Here is a 25,083-nt window from a genome sequence, read left to right as displayed (position 1 = left end):
AGAAAACTTCCCAGACTTGAAGAATGAGACAGAATCCCAAATCCTAGAAGCCTACAGGATGCCGAATGTGCAAAATCATAAGAGACCCACACCTAGACACATTATAATGAAGATGCCCAACATACAGAATAAGGAGAGAATTTTAAAAGCTACAAGAGAAAGGAAGCAGATCACATTTAGGGGTAAGCCAATCAGGATAACAGCTGATCTTTCAACACAGACTCTGAAAGCTAGAAGATCCTGGAATAACATATTTCAAACACTGAAAGAAAATGGGTTCCAACCAAGAATTGTGTTTCCAGCGAAATTAAGCTTCAGGATGGAAGATGAAATTAAAACCTTCCACGATAAACAAAAGTTAAAAGAATTTGCAGCTAGAAAACCATCTCTTCAAAACATCCTTGGCAAAACATTACAGGAAGAGGAAATGGAAAATAACAATGAAAACCAACAGTGGGAGGTAGGACACTAAAGGGGGGAAAATAATCAAAGAGGAAAACAAACCATGTTTAGTAACATAAATAAACAAATATGGCTGGAAGAACAACCCATATCTCAATAATAACCCTAAATGTTAATGGCTTAAACTCACCAATCAAGAGACACAGGCTAGTAGAATGGATCACAAAACAAGACCCAACAATATGCTGCCTACAGGAGACACATTTGATAGGAAAAGACATACATAGGCTGAAGGTGAAAGGTTGGGAAAAATCATATCACTCATATGGACTTCGGAAACAAGCAGGAGTATCCATACTCATATCAAATAAAATAGATTTCAAGCCAAAGTTAATCAAAAGGGATAAAGAGGGACACTACATACTGCTCAAGGGAACCATACACCAACAAGACATAACAATCATAAATATATATGCCCCAAACAATGGTGCAGCTATGTTCATCAAACAAACTCTTCTCAAGTTCAAGAGTCTAATAGACCACCATACAATAATCATGGGAGACTTCAACACACCTCTATCACCACTGGACAGATCTTCCAAACAAAAGTTGAATAAGGAAACTATAGAACTCAATAACACAATTAATAACCTAGACTTAATTGACATATATAGAATATACCACCCAACATCAAGCAGTTACACTTTTTTCTCAGCAGCACATGGATCCTTCTCAAAAATAGATCATATATTATGTCACAGGGAAACTCTTAGACAATATAAAGGAGTAGAGATAATACCATGCATCCTATCTGATCATAATGGAATGGAACTGAAAATCAACGATAAAAGAAGGAAGGGAAAAGAATACATCACTTGGAGAATGAACAATAGGTTACTGAATGATCAATGGGTTATAGAAGACATCAAGGAAGAAATTAAAAAATTCTTAGAGATTAATGAAAACACAGCCACAACATATCGGAATCTATGGGACACATTGAAAGCAGTTCTAAGAGGAAAATTCATTGCTTGGAGTTCATTCCTTAAAAAAAGAAAAAACCAACAAATAAATGATCTCATACTTCATCTCAAAATCCTAGAAAAAGAAGAGCAAAACAACAGCAAAAGAAGTAGAAGGCAAGAAATAATTAAAATCAGAGCTGAAATTAATGAAATCGAAACAAAAGAAACAATTGAAAAAATTGACAAAACTAAAAGTTGGTTCTTTGAAAAAATAAACAAAATCGACAGACCCTTAGCCATGCTAGCAAAGAGAAGAAGAGAGAGAACTCAAATTACTAACATACGGGATGAAAGAGGCAATATCACAACAGACATTTCAGAAATACAGAAGATAATCAAAAATTATTTTGAATCCTTATACTCCAATAAATTAGAAGATAGTGAAGGCATCGATAAATTTCTTAAGTCATATGATCTGCCCAGATTGAGTCAGGAGGATATAGACAACCTAAACAGACCAATATCAATTGAGGAAATAGAAGAAACCATCAAAAGACTACCAACTAAGAAAAGCCCAGGACCGGATGGGTAAACAGCAGAGTTTTACAAAACCTTTAAAGAGGAACTAATACCAATACTTTTCAAGCTACTTCGGGAAATAGAAAAAGAGGGAGAACTTCCAAATTCATTCTACGAGGCCAACATCACCCTGATACCTAAACCAGACAAAGACACTTCAAAGAAAGAAAACTACAGACCAATATCTCTAATGAACCTAGATGCAAAAATCCTCAATAAAATTCTGGCCACTCGGATACAAAAACTTATCAAAAAAATTGTGCACCATGATCAAGTAGGATTCATCCCTGGGATGCAAGGCTGGTTCAATATACGGAAATCAATAAATGTTATTCCCCACATCAATAGACTTAAAAATAAGAATCATATGATCATCTCGATAGATGCAGAAAAAGCATTCGACAAAGTACAGCATCCCTTTATGTTCAAAACTCTAGAAAAACTAGGGATAACAGGAACATACCTCAATATTGTAAAAGCAATCTATGCTAAGCCTCAGGCTAGCATCATTCTGAATGGAGAAAAATTGAAGGCATTCCCTCTAAAATCTGGAACAAGACAGGGATACCCTCTCTCACCACTTCTGTTCAACATAGTTCTCGAAACACTGGCCAGAGCAATTAGACAGACGAAAGAAATTAAAGGCATCAAAATAGGAAAAGAAGAACTTAAATTATCACTATTTGCAGATGACATGATTCTATACCTAGCAGACCCAAAAGGCTCTACAAAGAAACTATTAGAGCTAATAAATGAATTCAGCAAAGTGGCAGGATATAAAATCAACACGCATAAATCAAAGGCATTCCTGTATATCAGCGACAAATCCTCTGAAATGGAAATGAGGACAACCACTCCATTCACAATATCTTCAAAAAAAATAAAATACTTGGGAATCAACCTAACAAAAGAGGTGAAAGACTTATACAATGAAAACTACAGAACCCTAAAGAGAGAAATAGAAGAAGATCTTAGAAGATGGAAAAATATACCCTGTTCATGGATAGGCAGAACTAACATCATCAAAATGGCGATATTACCAAAAGTTCTCTATAGGTTTAATGCAATGCCAATCAAAATCCCAACGGCATCTCTTGTAGAAATAGAGAAAGCAATCATGAAATTCATATGGAAAAACAAAAGACCCAGAATAGCAAAAACAATGCTAAGCAGGAAGTGTGAATCAGGCGGTATAGCGATACCAGACTTCAAACTATACTACAGAGCAATAGTAACAAAAACAGCATGGTACTGGTACCAAAACAGGCGGGTGGACCAATGGTACAGAATAGAGGACACAGAAACCAATCCACAAAACTACAACTACCTTATATTTGATAAAGGGGCTAAAAGCATGCAATGGAGGAAGGATAGCATCTTCAACAAATGGTGCTGGGAAAACTGGAAATCCATATGCAACAAAATGAAACTGAATCCTTTTCTCTCGCCATGCACAAAAGTTAATTCAAAATGGATCAAGGAGCTTGATATCAAATCAGAGACACGCCATCTGATAGAAGAAAAAGTTGGCTACGATCTACAGTCGGTGGGGTCGGGCTCCAAATTCCTCAATAGGACACCCATAGCACAAAAGTTAATAACTAGAATCAACAAATGGGACTTACTCAAACTAAAAAGTTTTTTCTCAGCAAAAGATACAATAAGAGAGCTAAATAGAGAGCCTACATCCTGGGAACAAATCTTTACTCCTCACACTTCAGATAGAGCCCTAATATCCAGAGTATACAAAGAACTCAAAAAATTAGACAATAAGAGAACAAACAACCCAATCAACAAATGGGCCAAGGACTTGAACAGACACTTCTCAGAGGAGGACATACAATCAATCAACAAGTACATGAAAAAATGCTCACCATCTCTAGCAGTCAGAGAAATGCAAATCAAAACCGCCCTAAGATACCATCTCACTCCAGTTAGATTGGCAGCCATTATGAAGTCAAACAACAACAAGTGCTGGCGAGGATGTGGGGAAAAGGGTACACTTGTACATTGCTGGTGGGACTGCAAATTGGTGCAGCCAATTTGGAAAGCAGTATGGAGATTTCTTGGAAAGCTGGGAATGGAGCCACCATTTGACCCAGCTATTCCCCTTCTCGGTCTATTCCCTAAAGACCTAAAAAGAGCATGCTACAGGGACACTGCTACATAGATGTTCATAGCAGCACAATTCACAATAGCTAGACTGTGGAACCAACCTAGATGCCCTTCAATGGATGAATGGATAAAAAAAATGTGGCATTTATACACAATGGAGTATTACCCTGCATTAAAAAATGACAAAATCATAGAATTTACAGGGAAATGGATGGCATTAGAGCAGATTATGCTAAGTGAAGCTAGCCAATCCCTAAAAAAAAAATGCCAAATGTCTTCTTTGATATAAGGAGAGTAACTAAGAACAGAGTAGGGACGAAGAGCATGAGAAGAATATTAACATTAAACAGGGATGAGAGGTGGGAGGGAAAGGGAGAGAGAAGGGAAAATGCATGGAAATGGAAGGAGACCCTCAGAGTTATACAAAAGTACATACAAGAGGAAGTGAGGGGAAGGGGAAAAATAATATAAGGGGGACAAACGAATGTCAGTAGAGGGAGCAGAGAGAGAAGAGGGGAGGGGAGGGGAGGGGAGGGGAGGGGAGGGGGGATAGTAGAGGATAGGAAAGGCAGCAGAATACAACAGACACTAGTATGGCAATATGTAAATCAATGGATGTGTAACTGATGTGATTCTGCAATCTGTATATGGGGTAAAAATGGGAGCTCATAACCCACTTGAATCAAATTGTGAAATATGATATATCAAGAACTATGTAATGTTTTGAACAGCCAACAATAAAAAATTAAAAAAAAAATAAAAATAAATAAATAAATCTCGAATTCATGATTCAGTAAGATCTAGTGAGAGGCAAATGGTATTCATAGAGAATGTAAGGAAATGCAAAAAGGTCACAATCTGAGAATAGGGGTAACTGCATAGAGTTTTCAATTTATCTAATTACAGCAAAAGATGTATATTTATCTCTTCCTCCTGGGGATTTGGAGTAGTTGACTCTCTAATTAGAGACTTATAGCTATATATGTTGAAGTCATAGCCATCCTCAGAAGTTTAGCTACTCGTGGCTGGGAAATATTCTATGAATTTTCCACTAACTTGGCTGTAGATAACCTCTCTGGTATGGGGATTATGATGACAGCAGTTGCCTAGGTTAACTTTCAGGAATGTGCAGGCTGTTTTTGCTGAAACTCACTCTTCACCAGGGCTGAAGCTGTCCTCTGGGGACAATAGCAGCATGAAATTGCCTGGCATCTGTTTCATTTTGTGTCTGTTGTCTTTGCTGCTTTAACCCGTTAGGTCAGATTCTCCTCAGCTCTGCATATAGACATGTCAATCACTTGGGAAACATTTTGTCCAAAATTAAAGTACAAGGGTGATTTGCCTTAGCATTATTCAGATCTATCTCTTTCTCTCCTTCCTCAAGGTTAAAGACAACGACCAGATCCCATGACCAGAGACTCCATGTCCTGAAAGGAGTGAAAAGAAGTGATACCCAAGGTCCTGGAAGAGCTCTGCCTATTCCCAGAAAAGACAGGACTATTTCTGTGCCCACCTATCCCAGCACTCATTCTTACCCTGTACCTGTAACCCCTCAATGCTGGAGTTGAGAAACTTCTATGAGCAAGAGCCCTCGCTTCTCCTTTCTTTGATCGGTGGATGAAGTCTTTCTTTCTCCAACACATTTCTCTCTCAGATGTTCCAAGGGATGAGCTTCAGAACCTAGTTTTAGTATCACAGTAAGAAGAAATAAATATCAAGATCATTTTATCTGAGAAAATTTTCTTTAATAAGACCGATATAAGCCTCTTTTCCCTTAAAAATCTAACGAGTTTCATTATTTCAGTGTAGACCATTATTATCTTCTATGACAATAACTTCTAAATGGTTTAAATGTAAATGTTTTCTGTCACAGTAATGTTTTAGACTTGCTGTTCAAATTCAATTAAGACTGTATGTAATATATCAAAAGGATACAAACATCTTCAGTTTAGAGATACTGATTTACTCTTCAACAGCTCAGTTTATTCACATTCAGTTTCTATTCCAGGTAGGCTTATGGGATATTCAGCGCTCTGTTGGGAATAACAGTTTCAGTGGTTCCTTTGTTTCTCAATTTCCCCGCCATGTTTCCAACACCAACAGAATGCCACCTCATTATTTTCTTAATTAATGAACTAGTTTTCTCATACTGAGGCAAAAAAATTATTCAACAAAGCTAATTTGTTCTTGATATATAACCTCGAACATTATTCTATATGTCCCTTGTGAATGTGTGTGTGTGTGTGTGTGTGTGTGTGTCAAAGATGAAACCTTAGACACATAACAGAGCTTATTTTTAGGGATGTTATTATGGGACACAGCTTTTCATCACCATGACCAAAATACCTGAAAATAACAACTATCAGAGGGCAAGTTTATTTGGAATCATGGTTTCCAGTCCACAGTTCTCAGTCCACAGTTAGCCGTCTCCATTGCTCTGGGCCTAAGGTGAGGCAGAACCTCATGGTGGAATGTCAGGGCGGAGGAAGGCTGCTCAGCTCAGGACAGATGGGAAGCAGAGGGAGACAGCACCAAGATCCAGGGAAACATATATACTGCCCAAGAGCGTGGTCCCAATGATCTACTTCTTCTAGTCATGTCCCACCTGCCTACAGTTACCACCATTCAGTCTGTTCAAGTTGATAATCCATCAAATGGATTAATACACTGACTAGGTTAGCTCTTATTATGTGACCATTTTACTTTTGAACATTCCTGCATTGTCTATCATGAGCTTTTCCAGGAACACCTCACATCAAAAACATAATGGTTATAGCTTGAATAGGGATAGCATCTGACTGCAAATGTCAACAGAGTCAAGGTTAAGAAACTATGCCTTTGACTATGATGTCTTCATGCAGATAGTATTAAATGAAAATAAAACAAACATATACAGAAATAACCTCAAGAGTGATAATTTACTCAAGCAGAATACTGTTCTGGTAGGTGGTTTTAGATTTCTATATAGGTGTAGAATCTGACTACTGTGCCCAGCTAGATGTGGCATTATGGCATTACCATTGAGGAAATCAGTCCTGAAATGAAACTGATTGACTCTCTACTTTGAATTTACCACAAGAGCTATGAAACTATGGAACAAGTGTTTGGCTTCTCTAAGACTCCCATTTCAGTTTCCAAAATGATGAGAATTATAGTACAACATTCATAATGGTATCTCTGATAGAGTTGGCACATGAACACCCCTTCAGTGCCCCCCCCCACAGGAAACATTCACTTCACTGGCATTAAACTAAGCCAAGATTCCTTGCCTTGAAAGAACACAAACTTAGAAGCCAGATTTCCTCTGTTATCATTCTACCGTGGGCTTGCTGTGTGATTTTGTGCAAGTTCCTTATATCTATGGTGCCTTTACTGATCCATCTATAAATGGGGTCTGTTAACAGATATTCCATATGGTTGTTATGAAGATTATTAAATTAGAATACAGTGGTGCCCGCTTAACAGGAGAAGCATATTCCAAGACTTGAAACTACCTGTAGTACCAAATTCATATATAATGTTTTCACATACATAGTTACCCATGATAAAGGTTAATTTATAAACTAGGTGCAGTAAGAGATAAACAACTACCTCTATTGAAAAAAATAAAGAAATATGCAATACAATGAACTAAATGTTACTTAAAATTTATTAGAACATTTTTTCTAGAATATTCCATTGAGCATGTTTAGGTTATGGTTGACCCTGAGTAACTTAAACCTGAAAAGATAAGCCACAGATATAGGGGATGAGTATACCCTTGAAATATAGTAACTTGTTATTATGTTTTACTTTCCCTTTTTTTCTATTACTTTTTCAAAGATGAACAAATTACCTAATCTAAAGTAACTCTATTCTTCCCTAACTGCCCCCCCCCAAATTAATTGTGAATGAACATCTATATATCAGAGAAAATATTCAGCCTTTGGTTTTGGAGGATTAGTTTTTTTACTTGGAATTTAAAAAATTCCATTTCTCAGAGAACACATTGTTCCTTCTAATAATGAAAAGTTAACATGGATATACAAGATGAGAACTAATATAAGACAAAATGTGAGTGTGTGCAAGAGCCAATATGAATTAAGCAACAAAGGTTCAAGGCTCCAGATAGTCCTTAGGAAAAATTAAATATTTAAAACAACCAATTACCTAAGATTTTTGTCTGGGAATGCAGAAACCTGGAGCTCTGACCTATGACTTCATTCCAACTTATTTTCCTATTATGGAGAACGGTTCCTACCAGGTGGGTCTATGACTTCCATTCCCATAAATGTCTGGAAAATTGATGTTGTTTAACATTAATGCTTAATCACCTTCCATGTTTCACAGAGTCAATCTAAAATGAGATATGTGAGTTTCCAGTGAAATCACCTGTGGCCATGTCTGTCAATGACAAACTGTAGGTATAAATACCTGAGGATGAAAAGCCTTCATCCCATTCCAAGTCCAGACCCAGTTAACAACCATGAAGACCTTCATCTTCCTTGCCATCTTAGGAGCTGCTGGTGAGTCTTTTTAACAAACCAATCAGTAGGTATCCGTCCTCTACATAAATGTGCTTGCTATCTAAAATGATTTAATAGAATATTAGTTAGATCCAAGGCAACAAATTGGGAGAAGCAAAGTACAATGTTCTAGGAATATTTTCACTTGACTTCTAAAAGTTTTTTTTTTCCTTTTTTTATGTTACCCGATTGAGAGAGCTATGCAAAACCAACATCCTATTAACCAAACACACAACAGTAATATTACTGCAAAGATTTCTATCAATTTACATTACTCAAAACTCAGTTTTATGTAAACATGATTTTATAACTTCAACCCTGGTGATCAAGTACTTATTGTGAAAAGGGACAGATCTCTCTTGAATTCACAAGTGCCCATGTGTGAAGTTGTGTGTGTGTGTCGGGGGAGGATGAATATTTATGAAAACACAGCATTTCACATTTAATGCACTTATGAAAACTTATATGCTTCATGGTAGTGAACAAGAAGGGTGTGTGTGTCAAAAGTAAAGAATAATACATTTTTTTAGAAATCCTTAAACTTCCTTCTCTCAATTGTGTGAGAAAAGAGAACTCTGTCATCTCTTTTCTGGTTAGTCTAAAGCAAATCTTCCTGATGGAGTAGGAATTGCAGGATGGATCTGTTTGACTGTGAGTTTCCAACTTTTTATTATCAGTTGCTCTCCCCACTCCTGATGATGACAAGATTGTGGGAGGCTACACCTGTGCAAAGAACTCCCTGCCCTACCAGGTGTCACTGAACGTGGGCTACCATTTATGTGGAGGCTCCCTCATCAGTGACCAGTGGGTGCTGACTGCAGCTCACTGCTACAAGTCATAAGTGACCTGACTTCACATTCCCAAGTGCTAAGACGAGTTTATCCTCCACCCGGGAAGCATAACAGTAGTTATTCTTGTTAGATACAAGATTCAGGTTCTGAGTCCTGATGACCCACTCAGCATTGTACAACAGGTTGAGGGTCTCCTATGGAGCAGTACTCTAGAGTTTCCTGATGTATTTCTAACTGATGGTACTAAATATGTGGAGGGGACATAGTGGCTGGTGAAGTACCATGAGTCAATCCTGGTCCTCTCCATCACAGCTTAACCAAGAAGCAATGGCACATGGAGGTGATGAGAGGCATCATAATTCCAGTACAGGATACAAACAGGCATAACACAATCTATTCCCTTAAAATCCTGCTGTCTTTGAGTCCTCCAGCCTCTTCTCTCTGTGTTACTCAGTGATTCCAAAGTGGGTAAATATGGAAAGTGCCACCAATCTCATTACCATATCCAACTCTTTACTTGGGACCATATTTCCAATTACTAGACCTTCCTATTGTAACACAATGTACAAGCCATGATACTGGCATAAAGACCTCTCTAACCTGCAGCATGTGTGGTGGTCCACATGCTGCCATAAGGGCACAATCCCCTGTATGAAAAAATGCTTGATGAGAATGCTTTTGTGTTCATGGTCACGATTGGGGATTTGGGGAAGGAGAAGCTCTGATTGGAAACTTAGGACACTTCTAATGTTTAATGCAGCCGACTCCAAGTGCGTCTGGGAGAACATGACATTGACGCCCTTGAGGGAGATGAGCAGTTCATTCAGGCAGCCAAGATCATCCGGCACCCCAACTTTAATAAAGACACCTTAAATAACGACATCATGCTGATCAAACTGGCATCCCCCGCCACCATCAGCGCTTGAGTGTCTACAGTCTCTCTGCCCACATCCTGTCCATCCACTGGGACTCAGTGCCTCATGTCTGGCTGGGGCAACACCCTGAGCTTTGGAGGTAAATGATAACTGGAAACAAGCACCAGGCTTGAGGTTACTGGAGGGTCAGTTAGTCTAAATCTTCACTCAAGTCAAGGTTTCCTAAGCATAGCTTTGGATATAGGTACTCCAATATGATGCTAAATGAAATCTGTAAAACTTTTTTCCTGAGAATATGGAGAAGATAAAGAAAGATTACTTGACAATAAAAATGTCAAGGTACTCAACTAAAATATTACTAGATTTGTGCAGAGATGTAAAGAAAACAAGAGAGAAATAAAACAGAGACATTTATAATTTCTTACTGATGAAAGTATACACCTTCTCTAGAAACAGTCTCTTTACTTGACATCTGTGGCCAGTGATGCTCCTGTCAAAGAAACACTTGATTAGAACTTTGTGGACAACCTATGTAAAATGTTCACGTGTAATACATGTTACTGGCTTCTTGGAACACTGAAGAGTAATACTGTGAAAGAGAGGAAATAGAATGGAATCAGGGAACACTGTGAATAATTGTCCATTTTCACTCTTGCTTTCCACAGTCAAATATCCTTCCCTCCTGCAGTGTCTGGACGCTCCTGTGCTCTCTGGCACTGCTTGCCACAATTCCTACCCAGGCAAGGTCACTAACAACATGTTCTGCCTGGGCTTCCTGGAGGGGGGAAAGGACTCTTGCCAGGTGAGTTTCTCATGCTCCTGCTTCATCCAGATCAGTCTCTCTTCTCCACCATGTTTCTCCTTCTCTGAAACTCAGAGGACTATGGAGTCCATGGGACTGATTGTGACAGGGGAGCAGCATTGAGATAAATTACAAGATTTGTCTTTGTGGTAGTGATGAGTAGAGTAAAAGAGGGTAAAACTGATACCTAGAAACTGGTGTGCAAACAGGTCATCAAAGTGCCCTTCTGAGGAGGCACATGGTGGAATGCAACCCTTGTAAGAGGAGCAGGACAAGTGGCACCACATTTGATCTGTACAGTCCTCAAGATTTCTTGGCCCTATGGTGCTACCTAGGAAAGAGGAGGGGCTATGGGTAAAGAGGAAGAATAATAGGGATATAGGAGGAGACTGAGGATTACATTTTCAGGAGGAGAAAAGTTATATCATATAGAATATTAGGGGTTGGATAAAAGTATACCACCTGGATCATGGAGAAATGTTTTGGAGCCCATTGTTGCCTCTGGGCATGAACAAGAGCTCTGACTGTCTTTTCCCTCCTGCCCAGGGTGACTCTGGTGGCCCTGTGGTCTGCAATGGTGAGCTCCAGGGTATTGTGTCCTGGGGCTTGGGCTGTGCTCTGAAAGGCAAACCCGGTGTCTACACCAAGGTCTGCAACTACCTGGACTAGATTCAAGAGACCATTGCTGCCAACTAAACACCTTTCTCTCTTCATGATCCACCTGCCATTCTAAATTTCAAGTTTCTTAAATGTCTGGAACCAGTAACTAAATAAAACATAGACAGTTCTTAACTGTCTATGAATGATCCTTCTTGGTATTAATGAATTTTTTCTTAAACTTGCCTCAAAGTAAAAAGGTGAATAGACACTGGAGCTTCCTTCATGGAGAGATACGGAAAGTTTATTTTGTCATTCATCAATTTAATGAAACTAATTATACTGGGCACCTACTCTATTGAAGGATCTATATGAGACACTCTGGATATAAATATAAACAAATTCACTGTTACCATCAAACTTTTAGTAAATAACTACAAGAATACTTTTCAATATTTCAGAAAATGTTGATTTAAGATTTATCGATATATCTTTGTTCTTGCCTTATTTTTTGTTTAATCATTTTCAAACTCAGAGAAAATAACATTAATATGCACAAAATTAATATCTATTGCCCTAAGTCATCTAAATTGCTCACAGTAATGCCACCGTGAAGCCCCACTGTGTCCATGCATTGCTGCTGCAGTGACACAAGTTTTCTTTGTTTCTTCTACATTGCAAATGAAGATTTGTAAGCCTACCCAGGGAAGCTCTACATGCAAAATACTAAAAATATACTCATTTTTCTATATTTTCCAAGTATTCACCTGTCGCGACCCCTTGCCCACAAGGAAGACGCAACTCGGGAATCTTCTTTCAGCAGTTTATTCAGGCCCTTGATATTTCTTCTTCTTCCCCTCTGATGCCCCTCCCAGCCTTAATAAAGCATCTCAAGCCCCAATGCGAAGCTGCCACGTGGAGCTTTCTCATAGTGTGGTGAAAAACCATGCGCCAACTCTCCCAAATAAGGAGTTGTTTGTCACAGACCACAGCGGAGCCAGCGCCATCTTGTAATGGCGACCATAGTCTGCAGAAACGGCAGAAGCAGCTCACCACAGTTCCCCCTTTCTGTTTTCTTAAAACAATACAGGCGAGAGTAGAGGTCCTATCCCACTGTGCAGAAGTGGCTGCATAGTATGGCTCAGTCCTAAGGAGGGCCCTTCCCCAGATCTGAGGCCATATCAGCCGACGCCTTTTTTCGTGGGGCGGGGCGTGGACGCGTCTAACCCGCATGCAATAGGACATGCTCTCCTTGAGGTCCACGTCAAGGATCACTCAAGTGCAGTGCCTTGCCTCGCATCCTGTATCGTGATGATGGTGGACGAAGGGGGATAGCTGAGGCTGAACTGTGGCTGTTTATAACGACAAACAAGTTGACAGCACCCTGAAAGAAAGGCACGGACTTTAAGGCGATAGAAAAGCACTAGTGTGGAAACCCATCTGCGTGCAATGGCAGTAAGACCGGCAGAGTGCAAGGGCTTTCCAACACTAAGAGAATAACAAGGAAAGTCATGTCGATCCCAGTGCAATGTTATAATAACTTGGGGTGTAACGACCATGTCAAAGGTTTACTGTTTAAGATGCGCAAGCCAGACTTGAGGTGAGTTGCCATTTTCTAAAGCTGCAAGAGCTTGTATGATCATAGCCTTATCGTGAGCACTGCGGGCCTTAAGGCAACAGAGAAACCACAAACAGAGGAACATACCGAAGCAACACATTGCACCAAAAATGCCTACCCCCACCCACTCTTTGAAGAAGGAAAAAGCAGAAGATATCCAATCGGTGAATTGACCCAAAGTCACTGGTTCAACACGGGTACTATTCAAAACAGCAATCTGAGTTAGTTGAGACTGGATCAAGTTTTCTGCTGCCATGGACCAATTTCCGGCCAAATATTCGCCAATGATGCGGGAGGCATTCCTGGAATCATTAAATCTGACAGAGGTTATGCATAAATGTGCACGTTGGTCAACACAACCCAAAAGCACCAAGTCGGCCAATTCTTCTACCTGAGCTTGGAGTAAATCTATTCTTTGGTTGGCAGCTAAAATCCCTGACAAAATATGTTGATTAATTGAATTTTGGGATTCAAGTATGGTGGAAGTTTGTTGAACAACTTGATTAATGGTGGCAGCAGTTTGTACTTGACTGGCCATGGCCACTCCGGCCATAACCGCTGCAGCAGCAGACACTGCCACAGCTGTCACTATAGCTGCTGTAATTCCAAAATCCCTGTGGACTCTAAGTAGCTCAACAATGGGGAATTTATCTGGGTCCGCAGTGACTGGGATTGGGACAAAGGTTGGAATTTTCATAACCACTGCTACAGTCCAAGAACCATTCCAACACTCAGATAAGAGACAGGTAACACTAGAACAATCCAGCATCCCCGACGAGGTGTCATTAGCCAAAAGGAGCAAGAACGGGGATTGGACGCAGACCATTGCAGGGGGCAATGTGGCATTATATAGCAAAGAGTTGAATGAAACAGATGTAAGTCTCTTACCTCGTTCACTCTCCCTAACAGTGCCAGAAACATTAGCCAGCCAACTTCTGACTCCCAGCAATTGAGCCAATGCAGAAATATCGGCTGAGGCCCCCTTCTCATTGGAAATCAGCCATTGAAACCAGGACCAACCTACTCCTGTAGAGGAGTTGGCACTATGGTTAAAGTTATAAACATACCTCTTAAGAGAGGGGGAAAATGAGAAACCCTTAGCAACTTGAAGTTTCTCCCAAGAATGAATCCTGACAAGGCGTAAATGTTGGGGGGAAACCAAGATTAGGGGTACAGTAAGGAGAGGCCTTGAAATGAGTGGCATTGTAAGTACTATTAGAAGAAGGAGGCACTGGGATTAGTACCTTGGAGATCATAGCCAAGGTAGTTATGTTTAAAGCAGAGCTATTTACAGGGGTCCCTGAACCTGATTGCTTCCCCGAAACTACTTGGCTCAGTACGGCATTAATAATACTCCCTGAGACCTGATTGGACCGCAATGGGTCCTCCCAGTTAGTCAAATTTTTGGTCTTAAGGCTAATGCAATTAGCGTTTCCAAGGCTGAAACAAAAAACTCCTGTGAGATTAACCTGAGATTGATTAAAAATGCTCTCCACGTCCCCTCTAGGAGAGGCACAGGGAGCAGACATCTCACATGAGGTAGAGAAAAGAGTGGGGAGGACACTAGAACTACCATGAACCGGCATCGGCATTGGCCAAGCCCGTGCCACTGCCCACCACTGCATTGGTGTCGTCTGTGCCATCGGCACCAGCACCAGAACCAGAGCACGTAGCAGAGTGAAGATCCTCATCACAGGGTTGCTGTGGTATCTCTTGTTGCTGGTCGGTTGATGTCAAGACTCTTCTTGTCAGGCGTTCAGGGACCCACAACGGCTCCGTGCGATCCTGGGGAAAAACACATACAGATCCTCGTGCCCATGTCAGCACGGGGTCGGGGCCGTTCCATTGGCCCGTAAGAACATCCTTCCACTTAACATAGCCAATCACAGAGGGCTGAGGGGACACATGTCTATCAGCCACAGAGCGACCATGAATATCCAAATTCAAAAAATTAATGGTAAAGAGAGCTAAGGACAGGCGTTCTTTAGGAGTGTGTTCAGCTCCTATTCCCCCTTTTTGTTTTTGTAAAGTTTCCTTTAAGGTGCGATGAGCACGCTCAACAATGCCTTGTCCTTGAGGATTGTAAGGCAGACCATGAGTAAATTGCACTCCCATGGTAGAACAAAAGGATGTAAATTGTCTGCCAGTATAAGCAGGTCCATTATCAGTCTTAAGGGATGCAGGAGCACCCCATGCTGCCCATGCTTCTAGGCAATGAGTAATAACATTACGTGCCTTCTCTCCCGACAATGAAACTGAATCCCTTTCTCTCGCCATGCACAAAAGTGAATTCAAAATGGATCAAGGAGCTTGATATCAAATCAGAGACGCGCCGTCTGATAGAAGAAAAAGTTGGCTACGATCTACAGTCGGTGGGGTCGGGCTCCAAATTCCTCAATAGGACACCCATAGCACAAAAGTTAATAACTAGAATCAACAAATGGGACTTACTCAAACTAAAAAGTTTTTTCTCAGCAAAAGATACAATAAGAGAGCTAAATAGAGAGCCTACATCCTGGGAACAAATCTTTACTCCTCACACTTCAGATAGAGCCCTAATATCCAGAGTATACAAAGAACTCAAAAAATTAGACAATAAGAGAACAAACAACCCAATCAACAAATGGGCCAAGGACCTGAACAGACACTTCTCAGAGGAGGACATACAATCAATCAACAAGTACATGAAAAAATGCTCACCATCTCTAGCAGTCAGAGAAATGCAAATCAAAACCACCCTAAGATACCATCTCACTCCAGTTAGATTGGCAGCCATTATGAAGTCAAACAACAACAAGTGCTGGCGAGGATGTGGGGAAAAGGGTACACTTGTACATTGCTGGTGGGACTGCAAATTGGTGCAGCCAATTTGGAAAGCAGTATGGAGATTTCTTGGAAAGCTGGGAATGGAGCCACCATTTGACCCAGCTATTCCCCTTCTCGGTCTATTCCCTAAAGACCTAAAAAGAGCATGCTACAGGGACACTGCTACATCCATGTTCATAGCAGCACAATTCACAATAGCTAGACTGTGGAACCAACCTAGATGCCCTTCAATGGATGAATGGATAAAAAAAATGTGGCATTTATACACAATGGAGTATTACTCTGCATTAAAAAATGACAAAATCATAGAATTTACAGGGAAATGGATGGCATTAGAGCAGATTATGCTAAGTGAAGCTAGCCAATCCCTAAAAAAAAAATGCCAAATGTCTTCTTTGATATAAGGAGAGTAACTAAGAACAGAGTAGGGTCGAAGAGCATGAGAAGAAGATTAACATTAAACAGGGATGAGAGGTGGGAGGGAAAGGGAGAGAGAAGGGAAAATGCATGGAAATGGAAGGAGACCCTCAGAGTTATACAAAAGTACATACAAGAGGAAGTGAGGGGAAGGGGAAAAATAATATAAGGGGGACAAACGAATGTCAGTAGAGGGGGTAGAGAGAGAAGAGGGGAGGGGAGGGGAGGGGAGGGGAGGGGGGATAGTAGAGGATAGGAAAGGCAGCAGAATACAACAGACACTAGTATGGCAATATGTAAATCAATGGATGTGTAACTGATGTGATTCTGCAATCTGTATATGGGGTAAAAATGGGAGCTCATAACCCACTTGAATCAAATTGTGAAATATGATATATCAAGAACTATGTAATGTTTTGAACAACCAACAATAAAAAATTAAAAAAAAAAAAAAGCATTAACATGGAAATTCTGGTGAAATAATTTAGCCCCCTCTAAGGAGGAAGCCAAGCATATCAACTGGCCTCTAGTGGCTGAGTCCGCACAGGCATTACCCTGTGATAATGGACCAGGAAGAGAGGTGTGAGCCCGGATGTGCATTGGATAAAAAGGAGCAGGGCGGCTACAGATAAGTTGTTGAAGCTGATTAAAGTAAGCAGATACATTATGGGCATTACTAATAGCTCCCACGGCCTCCAGGACTTTGAGTGCTTGTAGCACATAAATGGAGTCCGAGATAAGATTAAAAGGAAAAGAACACTGTTTAAAAACCTCAATAACATTTGCAGTTCAACCCATTGTGGATTACCAGGAGCAAATTGATACTGAACAGGGGGAGAATCATTAATTACATAAGCTCCCATTCCAGACTTGGAACCATCAGTGAAAATATTAACAGCCCCCGAAATTGGATTAGGTGAAGTTACCTTAGGGAAAATGATGGGATGTTCTTTAACAAAATGGAGTAATGGATGGGAAGGGTAATGATTATCAATATCCCCTTGAAACGAGCAACATAGAATAGCCCAGTTGTCTAGAGTAGCACACAAAACATTAAGTTGAGCCTTAGTATAGGGTATAATAAGAGAAGAAGGTGATTGTCCGAAAAATTGAATGCTTTGGTGAATCCCTTTAAGTGCTAATGCTGCAACAGCATCAGGATAGTATTCTAAAGATTTTCCTGGGGATATATGTGGGTGTATCCATAGTAAAGGCCCATCTTGCCACAGTACTCCAGTAGGCTGCCGCATAGTGGCAAGCACACATAACTGGAAAGGTTTATCACTCTGGAGCCTGCATAGAGTAGCATGTTGTATAGCTTCTTCTACTGTTATAAGGGCCGCCCTAGCCTCTTTGGTGAGGCTACGAGGAGAAGCAAGATCTGGATCACCCTTAAGGGTAGCATACAAAGGCTGGAGCACACCATTAGGAATATGTAAATATCCCCTTATCCAATTAATATCTCCCAGCAGTTTTTGAAAATCATTCAGAGTTTGGAGATCCTGAGTTCTTATGGTGATTTTTTGTGGTTTCAATTTGTCATACCCAATTATTGCTCCCAAATACTCAATAGAATTCCCCATTTGAACCTTTTCAGGTGTGATATGTAGCCCATATTGAGCTAGCAGCTTTACTAAGTCTTTATAGGCCTCATTAACTGTCTGCTCTAACTTAGCGGCCAATAACACATCATCCATATAATGAATGATCTTGATGGAGGAATACTTATGTCTGAGAGGTGCGAGTGCCTTCCCCACATACATCTGGCACATCGTGGGACTATTAGCCATTCCCTGCGGCAACACTACCCACTCAAACCTAAGATCTGGCTCCTCGTGGTTACACGAGGGAAGGGTGAAAGCAAAATGTTGTGAGTCTTTAGGATGCAAAGGAATAGAAAAGAAACAGTCTTTAATGTCAATAGCAATAATATGCCAGCCCTGAGGAATAGAGGAGAGCAGAGGCAGCCCTCTTTGAATGGGCCCCATAAGTTGCATTTGAGCATTAACTGCTCGTAAATCATGCAGTAGGCGCCACTTTCCTGATTTTTTCCTAATAACAAATATGGGAGTATTCCATGGAGAAGTAGAAGGTTGGATGTGACCCAAGTCCAGTTGTTCTTTGATTAAATTATGGGCTGCTGCCAATTTAACCGAGGGAAGAGGCCACTGAGGCACCCAAACAGGCTCCTCGGTGAGCCATGTTATGGGTATTTGAGCCCCAGTGGCCCCTAGGAAAAACCCAGACCAAATCTGTTAAGCTTTTGATGACCTTGCACAGGATGCCTACGCCCCTGTAGATGTTTTCCTAGTCCTAGACCTGGCCTATACCCCATATTTTGCATAATCTGTTGAGACACCGGGGAATAGTCATTACTAAGAGTGAACCCCATGTCTTTCATCAGATCATGACCCCATAAAGAGATAGGTAAATCAAGTACATAAGGCTGAAAGGTGCCATTGTGTCCTTCTGGGTCCTTCCAAGATAGATGTCTACAGCTGATTTGAGGGGCTTGGGCATATCCCAAACCTCTCAGTGATTGATCTGAGAGCTGCACCGGCCACCCCTTTGACCAGTCCTTTTGTGCAATTATACTACGATCTGCTCCAGTATCTAGTAATCCCAAAATTGATTTGCCTTCTATGGTTAAGTTTAAAGTAGGACGGTCATTCATATCTAAGGACAAATAAATAGAATTCCCTCCAGTGACTCCAATCTCATCACTTGTCCTTGAAAAGGAATCAGCAGGAAAGCGGGTATGCAGACTGGGTAGAATTAGCAATTGGGCAATCCGGTCTCCTGGGGAAATAGACACAATGCCCCTTGGAGCCTCCACCATAACCTTTACTGCCCCTACAGTATCAGGGCTAATGACTCCAGGAAAGACATGAAGACCTTGTAAGATAGAGGATGCACGTCCAATTAGCAAACCTACAGTGCCAGGTGGTAAAGGCCCCTTGAACTCAGTTTCCACCAATTGGACTCCCATCTTAGGTGTTAATACGAGTCTGGAGGTGGAACAGAGGTCCAATCCCGCGGCACCTGTAGTGGCTCTCCGCGTCTCATGGGATGGCTTAGAGATGGCCATGTCTCGGGTTTGGGTGTGACATTCTCCACTGCCCCATATATTTGTGGGCCCTGGGGTCAGGGGCCCATTCGGCCGTTTTTTGGCCCAGCTGAAATAGGCTGTCCATGGATGTCCTTCACTGATCTACACTCTTTTGCCCAATGCTTCCCCTTTTTACATTTTGGACATAGCCCCGGTTGACGAAGGCCATTGGAAGGGCCACTGTGAGGGGGTCCAGTAAAATTATCTTTTTTAGGACATTCACGTCAGAAATGACCGGGCTGACCACAATGGAAGCATGTTCCGGCACCAGGACTGCCCCCTTTTGCCATCCGAAGGACAGCAGCTGCAAGACCTGCATTAGTTAAAGGTCCTCCAATCTCTCTACACACTTTCATCCATGCTTCTATGCCCTTATTTTTATAAGGAGTGATTGCCGCTTTACATTCCTTGGTGCATTGCTCAAAGACCAATTGCTTGATAAGGGGCATGGCTCTATCAGGATCCCCAAAAATCTTTCCAGCGGCATCCACCATCCTTGCTACAAAATCTGAAAAGGGTTCTGTAGGGCCTTGTAGAATCTTGGTCAAATTACCAGACACCTCTCCTCTATTTGGAAGCGACTTCCATGCCCGAATGCAAATGTTGTTAATTTGATCATATGCCTCAAGAGGAAATCCTGTCTGTTGATTTGCAAATCTACCCTGCCCCAAGAGCATATCCTTTTCCCAATGGGGGTGTCCCGCCGCATGGTTTTGGGTGGCCTGCTCTATTGCGCCCTCTAGCACGAATGCTCTCCAGTCCAAATATTTACCCGGGGAAACACAAGCCCGAACAAGGATAGCCCAATCAGAGGGAGTCATACAGTATCTAGACAGACTCTCCACCTGAGTCAGCGTGAAGGCGGCATCCACCCCATAAGTGCGTACAGACTCCGCCAGGGTCTTCACAATTTTAAAATCTAAGGGTTCATGGACTCTTCCCCTGTTGTCATCCTGAAAAACTGGATAAGCAAGACCCATCTCAGCGTGAACAGCCCTCCATGTTTAGGCATGGAAAGCTCTCCCCGAAACGCCCCCACCATACGGCGGTGGATTCGGGGGATCGCTTTTCTTGAGCCCTTGTTTATTTTTGTTCCCTTCTCCTATAGCTAAACTCCCTAGCTGACAAGACAGCCTCCCGAGCTCTTCCTCCTCATCCTCCTTCTCCTCTGACCCACTTTCGCATGGGGGTGTGCGCAGCGTACTGAGATCTGGATACAACCGTCTCCTCCCCTGTTTCATGCTCCGCACACTCCCATCCTCCCGAGTCACTTCACTTTCTGCCGTCTCCGATTTTTCCTCATGTAATTGCTCTAAAACCTCCTGTCCTTTAGTAAGTGCTTCCTGACATATGCCATCTGTAAGGCAACCACGGACCATTTTCCAAAGGGGTATCACCCCACCCTCTAATATGCCCTGCTCAGAAGCAAAGTCAAGATCTTTGCCTAATTTATCCCAACTAGGCACAGTAAGGCTGCCCGAAAATGCAAACCACGGTGCAGCGATATCTATCTTCTGTAAAAATCTCTGTAAAGTACTATGTTTCACTTCCAGGCCCTTGGAACGCAACAGGCCATCTAGGGCCAGGAGAAGCGGACTTGAAGATGCGGCACCCATGACACAACAACAAAGGAAGCACAAAAAACAAAAGCGAAAGTACACAGTGCAGCTGCAATAAAATGTAAGGCTCTCTCTGTGTTTACAGAGGAGCTGCCCCGCTTTGGTCGTGGATCCCACTTACTAGGGACTAACCGGTGCACCACCCCTGACTGCTGAAATTTCTGGTTCCCGGGTTTCGGCACCACTTGTCGCGACCCCTTGCCCGCAAGGAAGACGCAACTCGGGAATCTTCTTTCAGCAGTTTATTCAGGCCCTTGATATTTCTTCTTCTTCCCCTCTGATGCCCCTCCCAGCCTTAATAAAGCATCTCAAGCCCCAATGCGAAGCTGCCACGTGGAGCTTTCTCATAGGGTGGTGAAAAACCATGTGCCAACTCTCCCAAATAAGGAGTTGTTTGTCACAGACCACAGCGGAGCCAGCGCCATCTTGTAATGGCGACCATAGTCTGCAGAAACGGCAGAAGCGGCTCACCACATTCACCTACATAAATGTTCCCATTCCCCAAGATCTTTTATTCCAACTGGATGTTTTTTACTATATCAAGCATGGCCTCTGAAGACTATCTGAACCCCACTCCTACCACCCATCCCTCAAGTCTCAACCCAGTTTAGGTATTAATTTCAACTCTAGACAAAAAAAGTACAAATGCAGAGAAGTTTTCAGAAAATACATGTATTCCCCTGAGATAAAGGTCTTAGGACTAGAAGTGTAATCCCTCCTCTTCCTCCCTCCCTGAGAGCACACCCTACACACACTGCCTTAGTTCCACACCAGCTCTCCCCCACATCTTTTTTTGCCCACAGATCATCCAGAGAAGGTTTCCAATGGAAGTCTCTGCAGAGGAATCTCATGCAGATCTGTTCTGGGACAATTGCAAAGACATAATGGGCTCTGAGCATAGGCACATTGGAGTGCACAGAGCAGGACTGAATGGAGAAAATGCAGATTTAGAGAGAGGTGAAAAAGCAGTGTCTCGGCAGGCCGGGTCGGGGCGGGGGAGAAGAGGGAGGGCGGGGGAGGGAGAGGCGACCCGGGAGTCATTGTGGGCCGCGGGCCGGACCGGGTCCTGGGGCAGCGGGAGCTCGGGTGGGGCAGAAGGGCTTGGAGGGCCGTTAGAGCGCCGCCACGGCTGTCGGGTTCCCTCCCTTGCCAGACTTGCGCGCCCGGGCGCCCCGAGCCTCCGGCGCTGTGCCCACCCTGCTCCAGCTAGCGTCTCCTGACTCCAATTAGGTCAGGCTCGGCGTCCCGCGGCTCCGGCGGCTACTTGGCTTCGCCTTTCTTTCTTCCCTCGCCTTCCTCTCTTGCCTCACCCCCCCCTTCTTTTCATGTTCCTGGGTTTTGTTTTTTCGTTGTTTTGTGCTTTAGGGGTTTTGTTTCCCAGCACGAGCTCATGGGTGTACATGATCATGCTCCTCTTTTGTAGAGCAACCCGAAGGCCATGGAGGCTGAAGAGACGATGGAATGCCTTCAGGAGTTTCCTGAACATCATAAAATGATTCTGGACCGATTGAACAATGAGAGCAGGATCGATTTACCGATATCACACTAATAGTCGATGGACATCATTTTAAGGCCCATAAGGCTGTTTTGGCTGCTTGCAGTAAGTTCTTCTACAAATTCTTTCAGGAGTTTACTCAGGAACCTTTGGTGGAGATAGAAGGTGTTAGTAAAATGGCCTTTCGTCATTTAATTGAGTTCACATACACAGCAAAACTAATGATACAAGGAGAAGAAGCAGCCAATGACGTATGGAAAGCAGCAGAATTTCTACAAATGCTAGAAGCTATTAAAGCCCTTGAAGTCAGAAACAAAGAAAATTCAGCTCCATTAGAGGAAAATACCACAGGAAAAAATGAGGCAAAAAAAAGAAAGATTGCAGAAACTTCAAATGTTATCACTGAGTCATTGCCATCTGCAGAATCAGAGCCTGTTGAAATTGAGGTGGAGATTGCTGAAGGCACAATTGAAGTGGAAGATGAAGGCATGGAAACATTAGAGGAAGTGGCTTCTGCCAAGCAGTCCATAAAGTACATACAGAGCACAGGTTCCTCTGATGATTCTGCTTTAGCATTGTTGGCAGATATTACCAGCAAGTACCGACAAGGTGATAGAAAAGGGCAGATTAAAGAAGAAGATGGTTGTGCATCTGACCCCATAAGCAAACAGGTAGAAGGAACACATGAAATCACACTCCACTGAGTTTCAAGTGTGAAATATGCAATAAAAGGTACCTTCGGGAGAGCGCATGGAAACAGCACCTAAATTGTTACCACCTTGAAGAAGGTGGAGTAAGAAGCAAAGAACTGGGAAAAAAATTCATATATGTCAGTACTGTGAGAAACAGTTTGACCACTTTGGACATTTTAAAGAGCATCTTCGAAAACATACAGGTGAAAAACCTTTTGAGTGTCCAAATTGTCATGAACGATTTGCTAGAAATGGTACTCTCAAATGTCATCTCACTGCATGCCAAACTGGAGTGGGGGCAAAAAAGGGAAGGAAGAAGCTGTATGAATGCCAGGTATGTAACAGTGTGTTTAACAGCTGGGACCAGTTCAAAGATCACTTGGTAATACACACTGGAGATAAACCCAACCATTGTACTTTATGTGACTTGTGGTTTATGCAAGGAAATGAATTAAGGAGGCACCTCAGTGATACTCATAATATTTCAGAGCGTCTAGTAACTGAAGAAGTCCTTTCAGTAGAAACACGTGTGCAAACGGAACCAGTGACATCAATGACTATTATAGAACAAGTTGGGAAGGTGCATGTGTTACCATTGCTTCAGGTCCAGGTGGATTTAGCACAAGTGACTGTGGAACAAGTCCATCCAGATCTGCTTCAGGACAGCCAAGTGCATGATTCACACATGAGTGAGCTTCCAGAGCAGGTCCAAGTCAGTTATATAGAAGTGGGTCGAATTCAGACTGAAGAAGGTACTGAAGTACACGTAGAGGAGCTGCATGTTGAACGGGTAAATCAGATGCCAGTGGAAGTACAAACTGAGCTTCTAGAAGCGGACTTGGACCACGTGACCCCTGAAATCATGAGCCAAGAGGAGAGAGAGCCTAACCAAGCAGATGCTGCTGAGGCTGCCAGGGAAGATCACAGAGGTGCTGAGGGTTTAAAGACCAAACCAGCAGTGGATTCCCAAGTTGAAAAGGCAGAGAATGATGACAGAACAGCTATGCCAGTTTTAGATTGAAATAACGAATATATTTTTTAATTTGCACGTTGGGTTTTTGAACTGATTATGGGCAGTGTGACTGTCCTTAAACTGACAGACAAGTGGACCAAAGTTAAAAACTATTTCCTGTTGTGCTGAACTGTTTCTATCGAAACATACTGATGCCCCTCACCCCAGTTAATGCCACAGAGGAGGATCTTTCTCATAAATGAAGGGGAGCTTTGAGAAGTATATTTCTGAAAACTTAAATGGATTATATTCTTATTATATAGTTGGGTACAAAAGTATCTATTTTCATTGTAGTAAGTTTATCACCGTTTTCTCTTCCCCGGGTCATGTCCTTCCTCAAATTTTTTCCATATTGTAAAATCAAATGTAAAATCATTAGAATACAAGTTTATGTATTCTAATGCATGTTAGAAAATTGAATATGTAGGAAACAAGGCTGCATGAAGAAAGTGTGTTGTTACTGTGCAGTTAAAATTTTGGCTGGCTTTCTTTAGTGTGAACAACATTCTTGTCTACCCCAATAGTCACAGGTGCCATCGCTGCAACAGAAAGAGTGGTGGTGGCAAAATTTCCAGAATGTTAAAAAAACAAACAAACAAAACACCCATGTGCCTTTTTAAAACCAACTAGACTTTTCTATAAAACATCTCTGGTTCTTTCAAAG

General features: G+C 42.0%; 2 pseudogenes; both read left to right on the top strand.

The window, feature by feature from the left end:
• The first annotated feature begins 8,526 nt into the window (after positions 1-8,526).
• Positions 8,527-11,730, top strand: LOC124086125 (cationic trypsin-3-like; annotated as a pseudogene).
• A 10,814-nt stretch (positions 11,731-22,544) lies between these two features.
• Positions 22,545-24,883, top strand: LOC124086115 (zinc finger protein 131-like; annotated as a pseudogene).
• The last annotated feature ends 200 nt before the right edge of the window (positions 24,884-25,083 follow it).

Source organism: Marmota monax, unplaced genomic scaffold, assembly GCF_021218885.2.
Source record: "Marmota monax isolate L192 unplaced genomic scaffold, Marmota_monax_Labrador192_F-V1.1 WCK01_AAM20220418_F8-fsc00122, whole genome shotgun sequence".
NCBI classification, from domain to species: domain Eukaryota; kingdom Metazoa; phylum Chordata; class Mammalia; order Rodentia; family Sciuridae; genus Marmota; species Marmota monax.
The sequence above is the reverse complement of the archived record's forward strand: the minus strand, read 5'-3'. Positions and strand labels throughout refer to the sequence as shown.